Source organism: Clupea harengus, chromosome 8, assembly GCF_900700415.2.
Source record: "Clupea harengus chromosome 8, Ch_v2.0.2, whole genome shotgun sequence".
Taxonomy (NCBI): Eukaryota; Metazoa; Chordata; class Actinopteri; order Clupeiformes; family Clupeidae; genus Clupea; species Clupea harengus.
The window spans coordinates 29,385,457-29,402,509 of NC_045159.1; the positions used below are offsets into that span (position 1 = coordinate 29,385,457).

Sequence of the window (17,053 nt, forward strand, 5' to 3'; positions counted from 1 at the left end):
AAGCGTCCTTGAGCAAGACGCTGAACCCCTAATTGCCCCTGATGTGCAGTGTGCCATCAGTGTAAATGTAAAATGTGTATACATCCTTGTAAGTCGCTTTGGATAAAAGCGTCTGCTAAATGTAAATGTAAATGTAGAGTTCATGTTTAGAACTACTGTGACGCTCAGCAGGCGGCTCAAAGACCAGAAACAGCAAAGGTAGAACAGAGGTTTGCTTGCTAGTGGATGATTTTGGTGATACATTTTGTGACATTATGATGTAAAAATCATTATTACAAATGACGATAAATATTGAATTAGTAATGTATGGGGGGTATTATTGTAGCAGAATTCTTTGCAAATGTGTATAGAGAGTTGTGTAACTATATCTCAAACTGTGTGTGCATTAGAACCTGCAAATTCATAATCCATGTGTGCATAATCAGATTTATAAACATGTAAAAAAAATCTCTAAATGTGTACTTAGATTTGCAGGTGTATTGAGATCTGTGAACGTGTAGACAAATCTTTAAATGCCAGCGCAGATATTTATGGCTGAAAAGTCATGAAAAAAAAAGTATTTTGCTCCCAAAGCTGTATATACAGACAATTCATCAGTTCCAACACACCTGACCTTTGCTATACTTCTGCAGATCTGCAAAACGCGTGTGGAGATTTGTCTGTCTGTATTAGATTACTCTGAGTTGGGGGTTGGTGGGCCAAGTGGCCAACTGTATGCTGTAGATACATGTCCATGTTTTTGCAATAGTTGTCATAACAAGTAGTATTGCAGTGACTTTATACCGTGAGAATTTCAGCCGCGTACGTCTGAATGATGGAAGACTGCTAATTTGTTGGCTTCCAGCTAGATACCCTCTGGTCCTGGCTATATATATATAATGTAGCCACCAATTACATGTTCAGCTAAGTTCAACACTTTGGTACATTTGGAACAATATTCACAGATTCTAATTTCCGGGATCAATAACTCATGGTGCCACTTGATGTATGTGTTTGCTCAGTGAGCATAAGCAATTCTATTTATGACAACTACAGCAAAAACATGAACATTACAGCGAGCAATCGGGATTCCATCCTAGGCACAACTGCAGCCGCAGGAAAGCAAGCAAGGTCACAGGATCGCAATCGTTTTTTTAGCCACATCCTGGAAATCTGAGCACCGCCTTTTAAGTAGTCTTTTTTTTTAACAAAACGTGTAAGAAAAGTGATAAAAAATGACCACTTCAGCTTGCCATACCTCAAAAACAGACAGACAAATCTCCACAGCATCTGTGAATCTGCCACGGCAGAAGTGTAGCAGAAGTCACCTGTGAAACAACAGCCAACTGGGAGGCCCACCTGAATTGTAGTTGATGACTTGATGTCTGTATTTCCAGCTCTTGGAGCAAAATACTTCGACTTTTCAGTCATTAATATCTATGGACACATTTACAGATTCGTCTACACATGTAAAAATCTCAATACACTTGCAAATCTCATTACACATTTAGAGATGTTTTGTACACATTTACAAATTTGATTACGCCCACACAGATTCTGAAAACACATTTTCAAATTCCTGTACACATATGCAAATCTCCGTACACGTTTAGAGATTAATTTACACAATTAGAAATCGGATAATGCACACACAGGTTGAGATACAGTAACATAACTCTACACATACATTTGAAAAAAATTCTGCTACAATAATACCCCCATCTAATGCGGGCATTTCTATTTTGTGTGCGTTCTTTAATTAACATTGAAAAACAATTACAACCTGACACACTTGGTTTATCTCAAAACATGCATTTCAGTTGGCAAGAGGTTAGAAATGACAGTATCTGTAAATTAAGGCGTAATTGCCCAGCCCTACCATATGCCATCAAAACAAATTGAGGATGTCATAAAAAAAACTAGATTAACACAAAGTGGATTAAACCGCAAGTAGGGTCAGAATATGGACAGGGTTAAGGAATTCAATTAATTCAATGAACAATTCAGAAATGGAAAAGCAACCTCTAACCTGTCAATACCACACTTGGAGGCCTGTGTGGACTACACACAAACGAGACGTCCAGACTGTATTCATTTCACCTTTAGCCTTCTCTACACAGATCATTGACACTCAGAACTTCATAAGTTACAAATGTTCTTTAAGTGTGCTAAAAAAAAAGGCTGGTTTGTAAGGTCCTGATGAGAGTGGACATCTCTATGGCATTCAAACCAACCAATAGCCACCCATAGCTGAGCAGATTTGACTTTGATCGGCCATAGATTCAGTGAATCTGCAGATCAGAGGTGGACCTAACCTAGAGACAACTCATATCTTGGCTAGTCCTGTGCTTACAAACTAGGCTGTATCTCATATCGGCTTTCTCTAGGATTGGGAGTGAAAATAACGACCGCCGAGCTGTCCCCTTGTACTACATTAATGGACGAGGAGTGCAAAAAGTCCACGACGCGAAGCAGAACTGAAGTGGTATAGGCTATAAAATATGCTACCTGGTCGCATACATTTTCTTGCGAATTCAAATCCATATGTTACAGAAGGCCTATGTTAGGTTATAGCACATTAATGCTCGGTTTAACGTTATAGGCTACTGGACATTGATGTTCATCACCAAGTTTATTACCAAGTGGTCACTAAATCGCAAAACGGACAACGTAAATTAATAACTGATCTTTATTGGCGGGTTGGGGATAGGCCAAATCAAAAAATGTGTAACAAGAGTGCCCTAAAAGTGTGAAAAGCTGACACCCACATGCAAACATATGCAAGTCTGTGTCCTGTGTAGGCTACGAAGTAAACATGTATGTAAAACGAAAAAGAAAACGAAGAAGTTTTCTTGTGCTGCTACGTTGTTCTTCAAGCACTTCCTAAAATGAATGATCTACTTAATGTAGGGTTCAGTTGCTGCTTGGACGTCTGCTCGGACCCCTACTAGCCTTCTAAAGCACCTAACATAATGACTGAAGATGTATTAATCTCGCTTTTCTGAACGCTGCTTAGGTGTAAAGTGCATGCTGTGTGGGTGATTCAGACTGTCGGTCAAACCAACACCCAATCACGAACAGGCTTACATGAAAGATATTTTCACTCACTGCATGTACAGTACCGTAGCCTATGTTGCAAACTGTTAAGAGAAACACGTTAACCGAAGGAAGAGAAGTGGACAACGATCTGGTACAGCAGCCTACCAGCCTGAAGTTACAAAACATTTTATCGGCTGGCCTGTTGCAGGTAAGCGCTGACACACTTGTGCTTGTATTACACTTTTATTTTCTAACCACTTCGATATAACACAACACCCAGGAAGCTATATCAAGTAGGCTATACTCATGTAGAATAGTGCCTGTACAGATAAACACGGTCATATGTTCTCTATCCATGTCTTGTGACACCATTCTGAGTGACTATTTCCATAGACTGTACTTCGAAAAGTTTGAGCAAGATGAGTGAAGTCCGAAGCTATAATTTGAATGATGATGGTACACACAGCTAGGCCAGTCATGAACATCCATTCCACATAGGCTTCTGCACAAGCCTCCACAAGACCGGAGAGAGAACACTTAGACGTACTGGGGGAGGGCAGGAAAAACAACCAGAGAAAATTGTTCGAGTTAAACGAAGAACTCTAAGCTATCATCACTGAGCTGTTATCTAATTTAGATCAATGCATGGAAAAGATTATCCGTCAGTTTGTGACTTGCGGTGTTGCGCTTCGTAAAGGTTGCTTTCGCGTTCATCCGGTAAAAATAAAAGTGCTCGGTCTGGGTAGCTCCTATTTGTGTTACTGTACAGCTAGTGCAGAACTGTTATGATGTGTCAATAAGTTTAAAGGTGGACGGAGGCTGGAATGAGAAGGCCCTGGTGTTTGAGCTTGGTTACAGAGGTAAGTTTCCATTTTGAAATACCGTCATGACAGAAAACTTGGGGGTATTTTATCCCTGCACGGATTCCAAGTGTCGTTTGTCAAGAACATTCTGTTATTCAGTGCAGTATTTGTGTCAGTTTATTGCGCCGTGGCCGTGGCAGAGTGCTGGCTCCTTATCATCTCGCGATTAAAACACACATCGATTAATAAACATGTTGTTGTTTTACTTAGTACCAGCTCTCGATGTCGTTGGGCACTCATTTCAAGTCACAGTTCTGTGAAACTGACGATGCAAAACGTAGAGACAATATGTACGACATAGCTAGGCAAGCTTGCTTTCCTCTTAGAAACGGAATAGACACTTCCCTCATCAAATGCACGGCTACAATGAAACCAAACACGTTGACACAGGCTTCGAAACCGTGCAAATGATCAATTCTGTAGAACTTGAGTTACAAAAGTGAAGTGATGTCGGTTATGAACTGACCCAGGGACTTGAAACCATTGCATGTTGAGCTAATGACACGTTCGGGGATATAGTGACTCGCATCAGAGAGCTAGCAGGCTAGCAAGCTACTTTTATTCCGTTTAACAAATCGGAAAGCTAGACCAGTCCAATCAAATGTCTCATTGCAAACGTCGATACTGATTACCCCAAGTTTAAGTAATGAAAGGTCGCAGTTTGTCGTTGATGGAAATCTTTCGTAGTGATTGCTTTGGCGGAGTTTGACAGGAGTGAGATTTATACTTCATTTTCCCCAAAGCAAGATGGACTCTCTTTCGCTTGTCTGTCTTGTCAGACCCCAGATCGACATTTTGCACTCATGCAAATTTGAGGTTGGTCTAACAGAGATTATTAGGATAAATAAGATAGTTATGCTGTTTATTCTGTCAAACTTTAGGTGGACCATATATTCACAGGATATCGGTGGATATGTGCTTCTTGATTCGGCGATTAAGTCCCTTTGGATTGCAGGGAGCACCGGTCTCACCTGAAAACTGAACGCTGCAATTACTGTAATCTACTCGACGCAAGTGTAGGCTGCTGGACATTGTTTTGATTGTTTGGTTTTAGTTATCTACATGGGATAGCTTCAGCTATTTTTGGCAAGGGCTTAGCAATGGAGATGGATTCGAATCCATCCTATAACTTAGCTATGTTTCATCCATCAATCGAATGCACCAGCATAGTTTGCTTGTCGACTAGGCTCTCACGTATGCCTCAGACATATCACAAAGTTAACGCCACGCTGAGGCAATGCAGAATATGTCGCTGGTTTTGAATATCATGGTATGAACATTTGTTTCCGTAACCATGACTCGAAGATGTAGCCTATCCTTTGACTGAGGACGCAGTGTTTTTATTTTGTAGGTCATCATCATCGCATGACAAAGCCTGAGTGACAGATTCATCCTCATCTTTCAAATACAGTGTTACCATATTCTGTGACTAAGTAAGTACACCTACAGTTCATTTCATGTTATTTTGCCTTTCACTTACTAATTCCTTGTTTTAAACATCTCATCCCGTTTCAATGGTTAACCTCCACTTAGTCAACCTGGTTATTCAACTTCTACATCTGGTTTGACCATCTTACCAGTGATTCGCTCCTTACCCCTCTGCCCCTTTCATTTATTCAAGAGGTGTAGGCTCATTGGAGGGAATGTGGGGAATTTTTAATGTTTTTGTCTATCTATAAAGATTGATTTGTAAGGATAAATGTATGTAGATTTTAGAAGGCAAGTGATAAGAACATTGTTTGCAGCAATCAGCTGCAGCAATCAGATTATTATTAATATTATTATTATTATTATTATTAACAAGACAAGCTCATGTTCGCTTTCCATTGAGGGGAACATACCTTTGCAGCAAGTAGATGGATGTTTGATGTTGTCATACATTGTAACAACATTACTGTAAATTCCCAACTAGTAACTGGGTTTCGGGTGCGGTCTATACATGGGAATGCATTTTTTCCCGCCTGGAAGGTAGTAACACCTACAGTAACTCTGCCAGGTAGAATGGGTCGTTCTCTCTCTCTCTCTCTCTCTCTCTCTGTCACATACAAATCCCATTAAAAAGAACTTGGGATAGAACACATTTCCAGTCACACTCAGTCTTCCATAACGACAAAGAAACAGGTGTGTGTATTCCCACCTAACTGTAGCCTATTTAACAGGATGCTAAGGAGCTCGAACGAGAGGTGTGTAAAACATGCAAGGTCTCACGCCAGTTAATCTAGCTATGAACTACAGTAGCTATCTCTAGCTTAGGGAACCATCTTAACAGTTGGTAGTTATTAGCTAGTGTAATATTAACTCATTTTGACATGAAGTGAATATGAACTCATGTTAAGAAGAAGCTGCACAGGCCCCCAGAGGTTTTTTTTACCCACTGTAGCTTTTTAACTGTCCTAGCTGTCTCGCGCTTAGGCAAACCTTCTTCACAGTTGGGAGCTGCTAGCATGTGTTAATATGAACTCGTGTTAATATGAACGAGGGCTTCTGCCTTTTCCTATGATCATTTTGAGGAAACTGTAACATCATCTAGTTAACTAGCTATCTTGTCACGCAAATATAACTTATTTAAACCATTTAAGGATATTTGAAAGTTTCCATTAGCTAGCACAACAACTAGGCAACTAAGTATCACTGTTTGCATAACCATTTTGGGGGTGACAGTGGTTCAGGAGGTAGAGGAGTCGTTCAACAATCGGAAGGTTGCTAGTTTGATCCCGACTCCTCTGACCAAGTGTTGAAGTGTCCTTGAGCACGACACTGAACCCCCAACCGCTCTTGTTGCGCAGCTTGGTGCCGGGCATGGTAGCCTCCGTCGTCGGCATTAACATGTAAAGCGCTTTGAGTGTCACTATGAGTAGAGTAGTGAGTAGTGTCATTTCTTGGAGCAACTCCACGAGGAGAAGGTGTAGCATTTTTGCTTGAAATGCCCATCTCATACAACTTGCTCACACCACAACTACAGTGGCATTTACAATAGTTTTACTTAACAGGATGATGTAACATTAAATAAACTGGTTAATACATTTATGTGGTTCATGTTTTATAAAATGACAAAATACTGTAATGCGGTTTATAGTCTAGGAAAATACGGTATGTTGATTGTAAGTAAGCTACTTATTTAGATATGCTTTTGTGATGAGACTGCATTTTTTTGTATACTTATTTACAGGAATTTGTTATTTATGTTTAGGATGCATACCGTAAATCCTCAAATAAAGTCCGGGATTCAATTAGAGGCCGGGCTTCAGATAGTAGCCGGGGGCGTGGTCGATACGGACAAATAAAGGCCGGGACCTGAATACAGGCCGGGGGTATAATATCAGCACAAAGCAAACATCACAATTTAATTTAATGCATTTCATAAATACATGTTCTCCTCATGTTTAATGTTGTTGGCTTATTTCATGGGCTGTTTGCAATAGAAAAAAGAAATTTTCCCATGTAGGCCTACTAGGCGAATTTGTTATTATACAGTTACTTGCCAAAACGATAGAAGACATTCCTCCAAAATACCTATTTTTAATGATTTTGTTGCCGTTCTTCAGGCTAATAGAACTTTAAAGTTTCAGGTGTTGTGTAGCAACCCATTACTTGCTGACTTCAAGTTACAATTACTTTCTGTTAGGTTAAATGACCGGACTACTTGCGGAATGATATGAAAGATGTGAATAAGAAGCACAAAACCCGTTGCCAATGACATCGGTCATTAACTTTTCGAGGTGGTGAATATCAAGAAATTACAGACCTGCGAACGTTGGGGTGGCCCATTCAAATCAACGGAACTTTTTGGAACATTCTGAAGAGTCGTTTAATAAGTAAGAAATAAAGGCCTGCCCCTAATACAAGCCTACCCTGAATAAAGGCCGGTGCGCTGTGCAGCCTAAGTAAATAAAAGACCCCGGCCACAATTTGAGGATTTACGGTATATTACAAGGATTACCAACAGTTCAATATTCCAGGATTACATTTCAGTCTAAAGACTTTGAATAGCCTAATGACTGGTGACTTTGAAGAGGGAATAATATTGCAACTAAAATAAGCACACAATTTATGCACCAGACGTTTATGGATACAAACATTAAATACTTTGTTATAATACCAGTTTGTTGTAATACCAGTAATATTTAAATAGCCAGTGAAATACTCTGGAAGATGGTTATTTAATTCAATTGTGATGTACCTTAACACCTCCAGTTAACACCCAGCCATTTATTTGTTTGATAATGCACACAGCACCCAGTGATAAAATGAGACCAGTGTTAATTTCACATGAAGTCCTGATGGTTCGATTATTTCTGGATTCGATTACGGCAACAGAATTAAAGTGTAATGGTTGCCAGTGGGTACAGTTCTGTGCAGTGAGTAAACCTCACGTGGTAGTAACAGACGCTAGCATCCATGGGTTGTAGCCTCCTTGCTAGCACACCCGCCTCCCGAGTTTGTGACTGGTGCAGGGCTGTGCTTGTCCACACAATGCAGGTTACACAAGCATATGTGAATTAGCTAGTTAGCTAGCCCATTTTGTCAGTTAGGTTGGTTAGAGGACAAAAAATTCATGAAGGGACAGAGAAAACTATATTGAACGCAAAGAAACAAAAATCCACCAATGTAGAGATCTGACTTTGTAGTATACACTGGGAATGATATGCTAAAGTAGCTAACGAATGCTTCCCTATTTCTGCCCTTAACCATATTCCGCACCCCCTATGTGGAGCAAACACCTATGTTTACAGGGCTCAGAGTAAAAAAGAAAACTTCCAAAATATTAACAATGTGTTTTTGTACAAAGTCTGAGCACCTCTAAAACTAGATTTAATTTTAGTGTCTTTAGATTTCATTTTAATAAAAAACGTTTTTTACTACATTCCTTTTACTCTCATTTTATTATTGCTGAGGTGTTCTAGATAATCATAAATGCCACTTTTGCCTCATGGTTTTTAGTTAGGTGAAATATACAAAAATATCAGGCATGGCAGACTACCTAACATAGTCAAAAAAAAGCCTTGGGGTTGGAAGTGTTAACCCTTCTAACACGGAGCGGCCCCGTGGGGCATCTTGTGTTTTTTTGAGGAATTGCTAAAATTCTTCTGAAGTTCAGAACAAATCCCAGATAAGAAAACTTTCATGAATGCCAAATTTGTTGCTAAAACACCTGAAGTGGAGTTCAAAAGACATTCCTTCTTAAATTCTTCTCAACTGCGTTCGAGAATGAGGCCCAATGTTCTTATCAGTTAAATCAACATTAGTCACTTGCTATGACTAAGATTGCCCTCAACTAAAATGAAACAAAAGCGTAAATCATTATTGGCTATGTATGTCATGTGGGTTCAACACAAACTTAGCGTTTATTATACTGGTGGAGAAACAACTGAATGTGCATGTGGTAGCCAAGTCTGGTGTTTCGACCAACGACATTTAGCCCAGAATTGGGAGTTTGGCTAGTATTCTATATGGAGAAATCTAAAAACAATACGTTTACGTCCCTATTACAATTTTAATGTAAGCTACGAATTTAATTTCTAGCTACTGTAGTGAATCCAAGGGTTACTTGGACCATTGCACTGACCAACACCAGAATTAGGCAGTATTAGATTCTCCGATATTCTGTAGAGTTCACATCATGTAATAGGTTGGACATAATGTTGTTCCTTTCCAGAAAGACAAATATACCATATTCCATATCTTGTTCTTTTGCCTTCATTTTGAAGTTGTCCTGACAACATTTACTGTGGGTTGTGAGTTGTTTTTTATTTCAAACCTGAGATAGAAAGTGCTTGAATCACCACTATTGGACATACTGTGGGGCTGTAGTTTCTATATCTTGTAGAAGCAACAAAGCTCAATGTTGGCTTATAATTGCATACCCATTATATTTAGCCTGCCAGAGCCCATACTGTCTGTGTTTCACCACCATTAAATACACCAGTAAGCTGCAATTAATGTTGTATAAAGCAGCATTCTATAGTTCAAGCCCCACCATGAAAAAAACTATAAACAATCAATGAACAAAAATAATCTGCTAATGACAAATGTAATTAATCAGAAAGTCTTAATTAATTAATTAATTAACCTTACATATTTTGCTAGCTATGGGTGCCAAGATTATGAGAGGAGTCTTGTTTGGTTTTCAAAAGAAATGTTTTTCTTTACTGATGCGCAAACATGGCTTAATCTGTTTCAATAGGAAAACTTCATGACTGACGCAAATCCTTGTTGCAAAATCTTACAAACCTTATTTAGTCAACTTAACTATGCTGAACTGCTTTAATTCTTTGTACAAAGATGATTTTTATACCCCTTTGCGACTAAATCCCTCATCCTAGCAGGCAGAGAAATGAAAATGAAGTGAGACGTAGGTGTAGGGGGTGCGGAATATGGTTAAGGGCTGAATTTGTGAAAAAATCGTTGGTGATTGCGTTGACATCAACTCTACAGACACCCTCGGATTTAAATAATTATAATAATAATTAATACGAGAATATTTGTATCATTAACAATTACGTTTCACATTTATAGTCTTGATTCTACGAGGCATCGTGATGTCCTAAAATAAATAAAAGCACTGCAAATGAAAGTGAATAAATAAATAAGCACTAAACTCAATCGCGTTGATATAGCCATAGTGGAATAGAATGGACACCTCTACATCCTGCAACAGTACCTATACCTCTGCACTGGTGAAGTTAGATCTGCGTTTACTCGACCGGTGCTCGCTTTCCGCTTTGACATGACTCGCTTTCGAGTTGCTTTCGCGTGGATTCGGTCGATTCCGACTGCACACGTCACTACGGTTGCGTGCCCTTATATGGAGCTGGCGGGGCGTGTATGTATGCAAATCCAGGTGCACGAGAACGCGCTTTCAATTTAAGAATCCACATTCGGGGGAGCACAGCTGAGAAGTCTGCTGCGTAAAAACCCATGTTCATGAATCAGGCGGAGATCTTTTTCTTACGTTGGTTTTCCGAGATCCGTAAGAAAACATTCAGAAGAAACTTCAGAAAATGTTCGAGAATGAGGCCAATTATATTTGGTGATTGTCAGTATTAAAATGGTCGTTTGAGTGGGAGGAGCTAGCTAAAGTAGGACAGCTGCTTCCAGGGCAGATACTAAACACGAGGAGCCCTGGTGTAGCAGCGGCCTACATCAACCAGATTGGTAGATCTAATATTTTATATCTTATCATATTCCAATACTTCTGCAAAATGTGTCCCCCTGAAGTGCCCAGAGCTGAGATGTCAATGGTTTGTCTGTGTATATCTACTGTTGCCACAGACCGAATGTAGCATTAAGGAACATGGTATTTGTCAATGGAGAGGGTCAAAAGAACTGTTGCCTCCCCGCTGTGCTGAAGCCTAGTGCGCTGGGTTGATGCAGTCAGGGTAGGCCATATGTTCAGTAACTTTAAAAATAAAATGTTCATATCCTCTAGTGCCTAAAGTGGAATTTATACCTGCCGTTCTTGTCCTTACTCACAACCTCAAAATTCCTGCTGGTGCGTGGTGCGATGTGGTGTCATTCATGCTGGTCGTGCTATGCTAGCTGCTTTCTCTGTGCTTATTTGCAAATGAGCAAGTAGTCAAGGCTTAATGAGCATGTTACCCATCACCAAAGAATAATAACAAGAAAAATTACTTTACCGTATTTTCCGGACTATAAGCCGCTACTTTTTTCCCACGCTTTGAACCTCGCGGCTTAAACAACGATGCGGCTAATTTATGGATTATGATACCTGTGACTGTATACGGTGGCTTTGTGTTTACGGTGGCTTTGTGGAGCTAGGATGCTAGCATGGATGCAGCCGCATGGATGCTTAGCTCCACGCGATTTCTCAGTATCTCTCAATAACTTAACTAATGTCAAAATAACCACAGTCTACCAGCGTAGACAGAACACAACTCAAAACACTTTAGAAAATAAAATAAAAGTTTACAACAATACAAATCCAGTCTTCAAGTTCTTTAGCTCACTGGTTTCAAACTAGCGTCTGTCTTCAATCTAACGTTCTAGCTTCTGATTGACTCTTGCGACTGTGCGCTCTTAAAGCAACAGTGCACTTATCTAACTGGCAAAACTAACTATTGTATTAGTTTTGATATTCATTTTAGCCTGTGTAAAGTTAATTTGTTTCAATGTTGCGGTAGGCACCTGCGGCTTATAGACATGTGCGGCTTATTTATGTTAAAAATAATTATTTTTAAAAAATTCAGTGCGTGAGGCTTATATTCAGGTGCGCTCAATAGTCCGGAAATTACGGTAGTTAGGCACAATTCTTTGTATTCTTTACATGTTATATCACATAATTAGCCACACCTTTGTTTTTGTTTTGTTTTGATATTTACAGTTAGTCTCCAGGTTGACATGGGTGGCAAGGGTATCCTTGAATAGTCGTGTAGCAGAGCTGCCAACACCTAATTTTGAAAAGAATTTGAAATATGTTGTTGTTATAACGCTATAACGCTGCATTTATCATTTCCTTTGACTCTGTAATTGGGCTCTGCATACCTCAATAGTTTGAGTCTTTTACGGCATTGTTTACCCCTAACCCAGTTGGCAATTAAGTGCGCTGCAGAACACTATACCTGAAATTGTAGTATACCTGCATAAGTAGTTTAACTGTGAGCTATTAGTAAAGTAATGCTAGTGGATGGACGATGGTAATGGTCATTTTCTTAGCGATATAAAGTTTCACCATAGCATTATTAAAAGTGCTCGATAGTCAATAAATATGAACTTAGTTCACTGGAAACTCTTGATACTTGGATGGCATGGTGGACTTAGTAGCATAGTAGCGGACCTTAGTTTCACAACCACAAAGTATTAGGGGTGGGAAAATTATCGATTCTAAACCGATTATCGATTATCAATTCTAAACCGATAAAACGATTATCGATGCATCTCGATTTTTAAAACATTTGAGTTTGCTACTCAGAGTCTCAAATCTGAGTTTGCTACTCAGAGGTTGCTAATCACTTCCTACTTTGTGTTTGATAATTAAAGAAAATCAACAGACGAATGACCTTCTCTATTTTTTTATGAGAGAAAAAGCTTTTTTTTTTTTCACCCCTAGTGTTCGTTCTTGCATAATTTACTGGAAGCGCACTAACATTTTAAGCCGACTTCTGGCCAGACAGAAATAGCACAACTAGCATTAGCATTTTTTGCACACTACAGTGTGTAAAGCAATGAAAATACTGTAGTAACTAGTTAGTTAACATTTCACTCACTAGGTGTTGGGAGTTGCTAATAGTTGTGCCAATCATAGTTCAATGCATCTTCGTGGGCCAGTGGAATTAGTCGGCTCCATGATGGGGTCATGTATGTCACTTACAACTGAAAAATACCACATTGCCAAAAACACAACTAGAATGAGCGGCATAATGACATTTCCACAAACAAAATTCAATAATGCAATAATGGGAATAATCTGTGGCTTAACCTTCGTCAGTAAAGCTGAATTTGACAACTCTTCCAGCAGGTGTGGACTCATGAATATACACAGCTACTGCTACTTGTAATACTTTTGTTGTTTTGGTTGCATGATACCCACTCATTTCTAGCAGTAAACACACCCTATCCCACATGGAACTTTGCCTGACTTAGTCTAACTCTCTCTCTAGTTTGTTTTATTTCATCTATTGATTCACAGCACATAACAAATCTTATAACAACAAAAGAGCTTGTTGTGCATAGCACCATTTAAAGAATGTATGTAAGTATTTAGTGTAGTTTAATGTATATAATGAGTGAATGAATACATGTAAGAACTTATTTTAATTATCTTAACCTTTATTTACTCTTAAGCATTGCATCATAATATACATTTTTACAATTAAGCTTCTGCCAATAGTTAATAGACAGCTTATTGCCCCATTTTTTTTGGATTATTCTATGGGCTGTTAATAGTCCAGCTGAAATAATGTTATGGTTTTATAACAGCAGCTCTTTCTTAAGTGCATAACCTGTAACTTTGTTGGACTTATCTCCTCCTAAACAAACAAATAAGTGTCCTCTGTGAAGGACTGCTTAGTGCACTATGCTTTATTCTTACATAGCTTGAAATTGGTATGGTCACGGAAACCCAACTTCATCACCACACCCTACAATTGGTATTGATTTTAAGAGTTGCAGTGTAGAGACAACACTACTCCTGCATAGTATGTTTGCATGAACAAAGATAAGAATTCCTTTCAACCTCTTCCACTGATGTTGTGCTTTAGATTACATTGAAATTGTACCTATCAGCATTCACCATTGAATCAAGTGTTTCTAATGCATGGTTTTCCTACAGTAGTAGGAATGGTCTGATGAAACTAGCAAGTTACCTAAAATCCATTATGTAGCCATCTGCAAATTAAGTGAGAGGAAGGAAAGGAGACAGATACGCCACAGAGAAGAAGAAACCGCTTTAGATTATGGAGATAGATTAACGGTTACCTTACCTTTTTAGTTACAGTAGGTGTTCAGTATTCAGGTCCTGTTCAATACATGGAATTGACCGGTTTTCGATACCATACCTCATAATAATCTGAAAAGTAAAACATACATAAACATTTAAAAGTATTAATGATTAAGATATGTATTATGAATTTAGAATAAAATCAAAAGTTTGGAAAGGCTTTGCATAATTGCATTATTTAGTATGCCCCCTGTATCTAGGTTAAACATCTTTTGTGATTATTTTGCATGGATAAGTTGCAACAAAAGCTAGGAAGGCAGGAGTTTTATATCACACACAACCACTTACAAAACAAAAATACTTGGAAAAATGGATTCAACAAAAGTCCTCCATTGGCAACTGTTATAGTATGCTATATGATATGGATGTGCATGATATGCTATGCACATCCAAAAGTTCAGTACTTGAATGGACTAGCCAGAGATTCAGACCGGCTGGACACATAATGTCCAGTTCCCCCCATAGCAACTCGATCCAGGTAAGATCATGTGACTGGACTGGCCAGTCCATGATAGACAACACTTCAGCTGACTGTTTCCTCTGCAAATATGATTAGCAAATCTTGGAGGAATGCTTATGGTTGTCTTACGTTGACACGTAGAATTGGGACTACTGCCACGCTGGCCACGGGGGAGTCGCCTGTCAGAGTAACGTGCTGTGGTGTCCATGTGGCTCAATGTTCCTTGGATACGACTTTCAACTTCCTTGCTCCCAAACAGCCCTAGATCACCGCACTGATCCCGCCATGCTTTGGAATGGGTGTGAGCGTAATCTTACTCGACTCAGTGTGTCATGTCAAGTCATTTCCTGGTGCCAAAACCTTGTTTGGCTAAATCGTACATCTAAACGCCTTCATCCCCTTAAGTAGTGTCTGTTGTGTACTAATTATTTGGCAAAGTCCATTGTCCTCAATTTCATTGGAAAACCTTGACCAAATGTAATGCCATTGGTGTTTCCAGCTTGTTTAGGGGTAGTGTAAGTGTCGGCGAAATGGCACAGGTTTGCCTCTTTTGTGGCTTTGTTTTGTCTTTGCTCATGCTAGATGTAATACATATTGCTTCAAATATTGTTTGAAAGAATGCTTGTCTTTCAACATGGTGTATTGTGTTCATTAGTGTGGCTGGTTTCAACATGGTGTACTGTGTTCATTAGTGTGGCTGGTTTCAACATGGTGTATTGTGTTAATTAGTGTGGCTGGTTTCAACATGGTGTACTGTGTTCATTAGTGTGGCTGGTTTTTAATATGGTGTATTGTGTTAACTAGTGTGGCTGGGTTCAACATGGTGTATTGTGTTAACTAGTGTGGCTGGTTTCAACATGGTGTATTGTGTTAACTAGTGTGGCTGGGTTCAACATGGTGTATTGTGTTAACTAGTGTGGCTGGTTTCAACATGGTGTATTGTGTTAACTAGTGTGGCTGGGTTCAACATGGTGTATTGTGTTAACTAGTGTGGCTGGTTTCAACATGGTGTATTGTGTTAACTAGTGTGGCTGGGTTCAACATGGTGTATTGTGTTAACTAGTGTGGCTGGGTTCAACATGGTGTATTGTGTTAACTAGTGTGAACATGGTGTATTGTGTTCATTAGGGTTCAACATGGTGTATTGTGTTAACTAGTGTGGCTGGGTTCAACATGGTGTATTGTGTTAACTAGTGTGGCTGGTTTCAACATGGTGTATTGTGTTCATTAGTGTGGCTGGGTTCAACATGGTGTATTGTGTTAATTAGTGTGGCTGGTTTCAACATGGTGTATTGTGTTAACTAGTGTGGCTGGGTTCAACATGGTGTATTGTGTTAACTAGTGTGGTTGGGTTCAACATGGTGTATTGTGTTAACTAGTGTGGCTGGTTTCAACATGGTGTATTGTGTTAACTAGTGTGGCTGGGTTCAACATGGTGTATTGTGTTAACTAGTGTGGCTGGGTTCAACATGGTGTATTGTGTTAACTAGTGTGGCTGGTTTCAACATGGTGTATTGTGTTAACTAGTGTGGCTGGTTTCAACATGGTGTATCGTGTTCACTAGTGTGGCTGGGTTCAACATGGTGTATTGTGTTAACTAGTGTGGTTGGTTTCAACATGGTGTATTGTGTTAACTAGTGTGGTTGGTTTTTAATATGGTGTATTGTGTTAACTAGTGTGGCTGGTTTTTAACATGGTGTATTGTGTTAACTAGTGTGGCTGGGTTCAACATGGTGTATTGTGTTAACTAGTGTGGTTGGTTTTTAATATGGTGTATTGTGTTAACTAGTGTGGTTGGTTTTTAACATGGTGTATTGTGTTAACTAGTGTGGCTGGGTTCAACATGGTGTATTGTGTTAACTAGTGTGGTTGGTTTTTAACATGGTGTATTGTGTTAACTAGTGTGGCTGGGTTCAACATGGTGTATTGTGTTAACTAGTGTGGTTGGTTTTTAATATGGTGTATTGTGTTAACTAGTGTGGCTGGTTTTTAATATGGTGTATTGTGTTAACTAGTGTGGCTGGTTTCAACATGGTGTATTGTGTTAACTAGTGTGGTTGGTTTTTAATATGGTGTATTGTGTTAACTAGTGTGGCTGGTTTCAACATGGTGTATTGTGTTAACTAGTGTGGTTGGTTTTTAATATGGTGTATTGTGTTAACTAGTGTGGTTGGTTTTTAATATGGTGTATTGTGTTAACTAGTGTGGCTGGCTTCAACATGGTGTATTGTGTTAACTAGTGTGGTTGGTTTTTAA

At 39.1% G+C, this 17,053-nt stretch overlaps 1 protein-coding gene across 7 annotated transcripts in view; it reads left to right on the top strand.

The window, feature by feature from the left end:
* The first annotated feature begins 2,912 nt into the window (after positions 1 to 2,912).
* The window catches only part of LOC105902080 (BBX high mobility group box domain containing), a 36,460-nt gene continuing 22,319 nt past the window's right edge, over positions 2,913 to 17,053 (top strand). For 2 of the 7 annotated variants that reach the window (XM_031572659.2, XM_031572660.2), the window contains exon 1: positions 2,914 to 5,314. The gene's annotated coding sequence lies outside the window, so the exon portion shown is untranslated. Of the gene's footprint in view, positions 5,315 to 17,053 lie in introns of all 7 variants that reach the window. The other 5 variants (XM_031572654.2, XM_031572652.2, XM_031572655.2 and 2 more) reach the window with 5 other exon arrangements.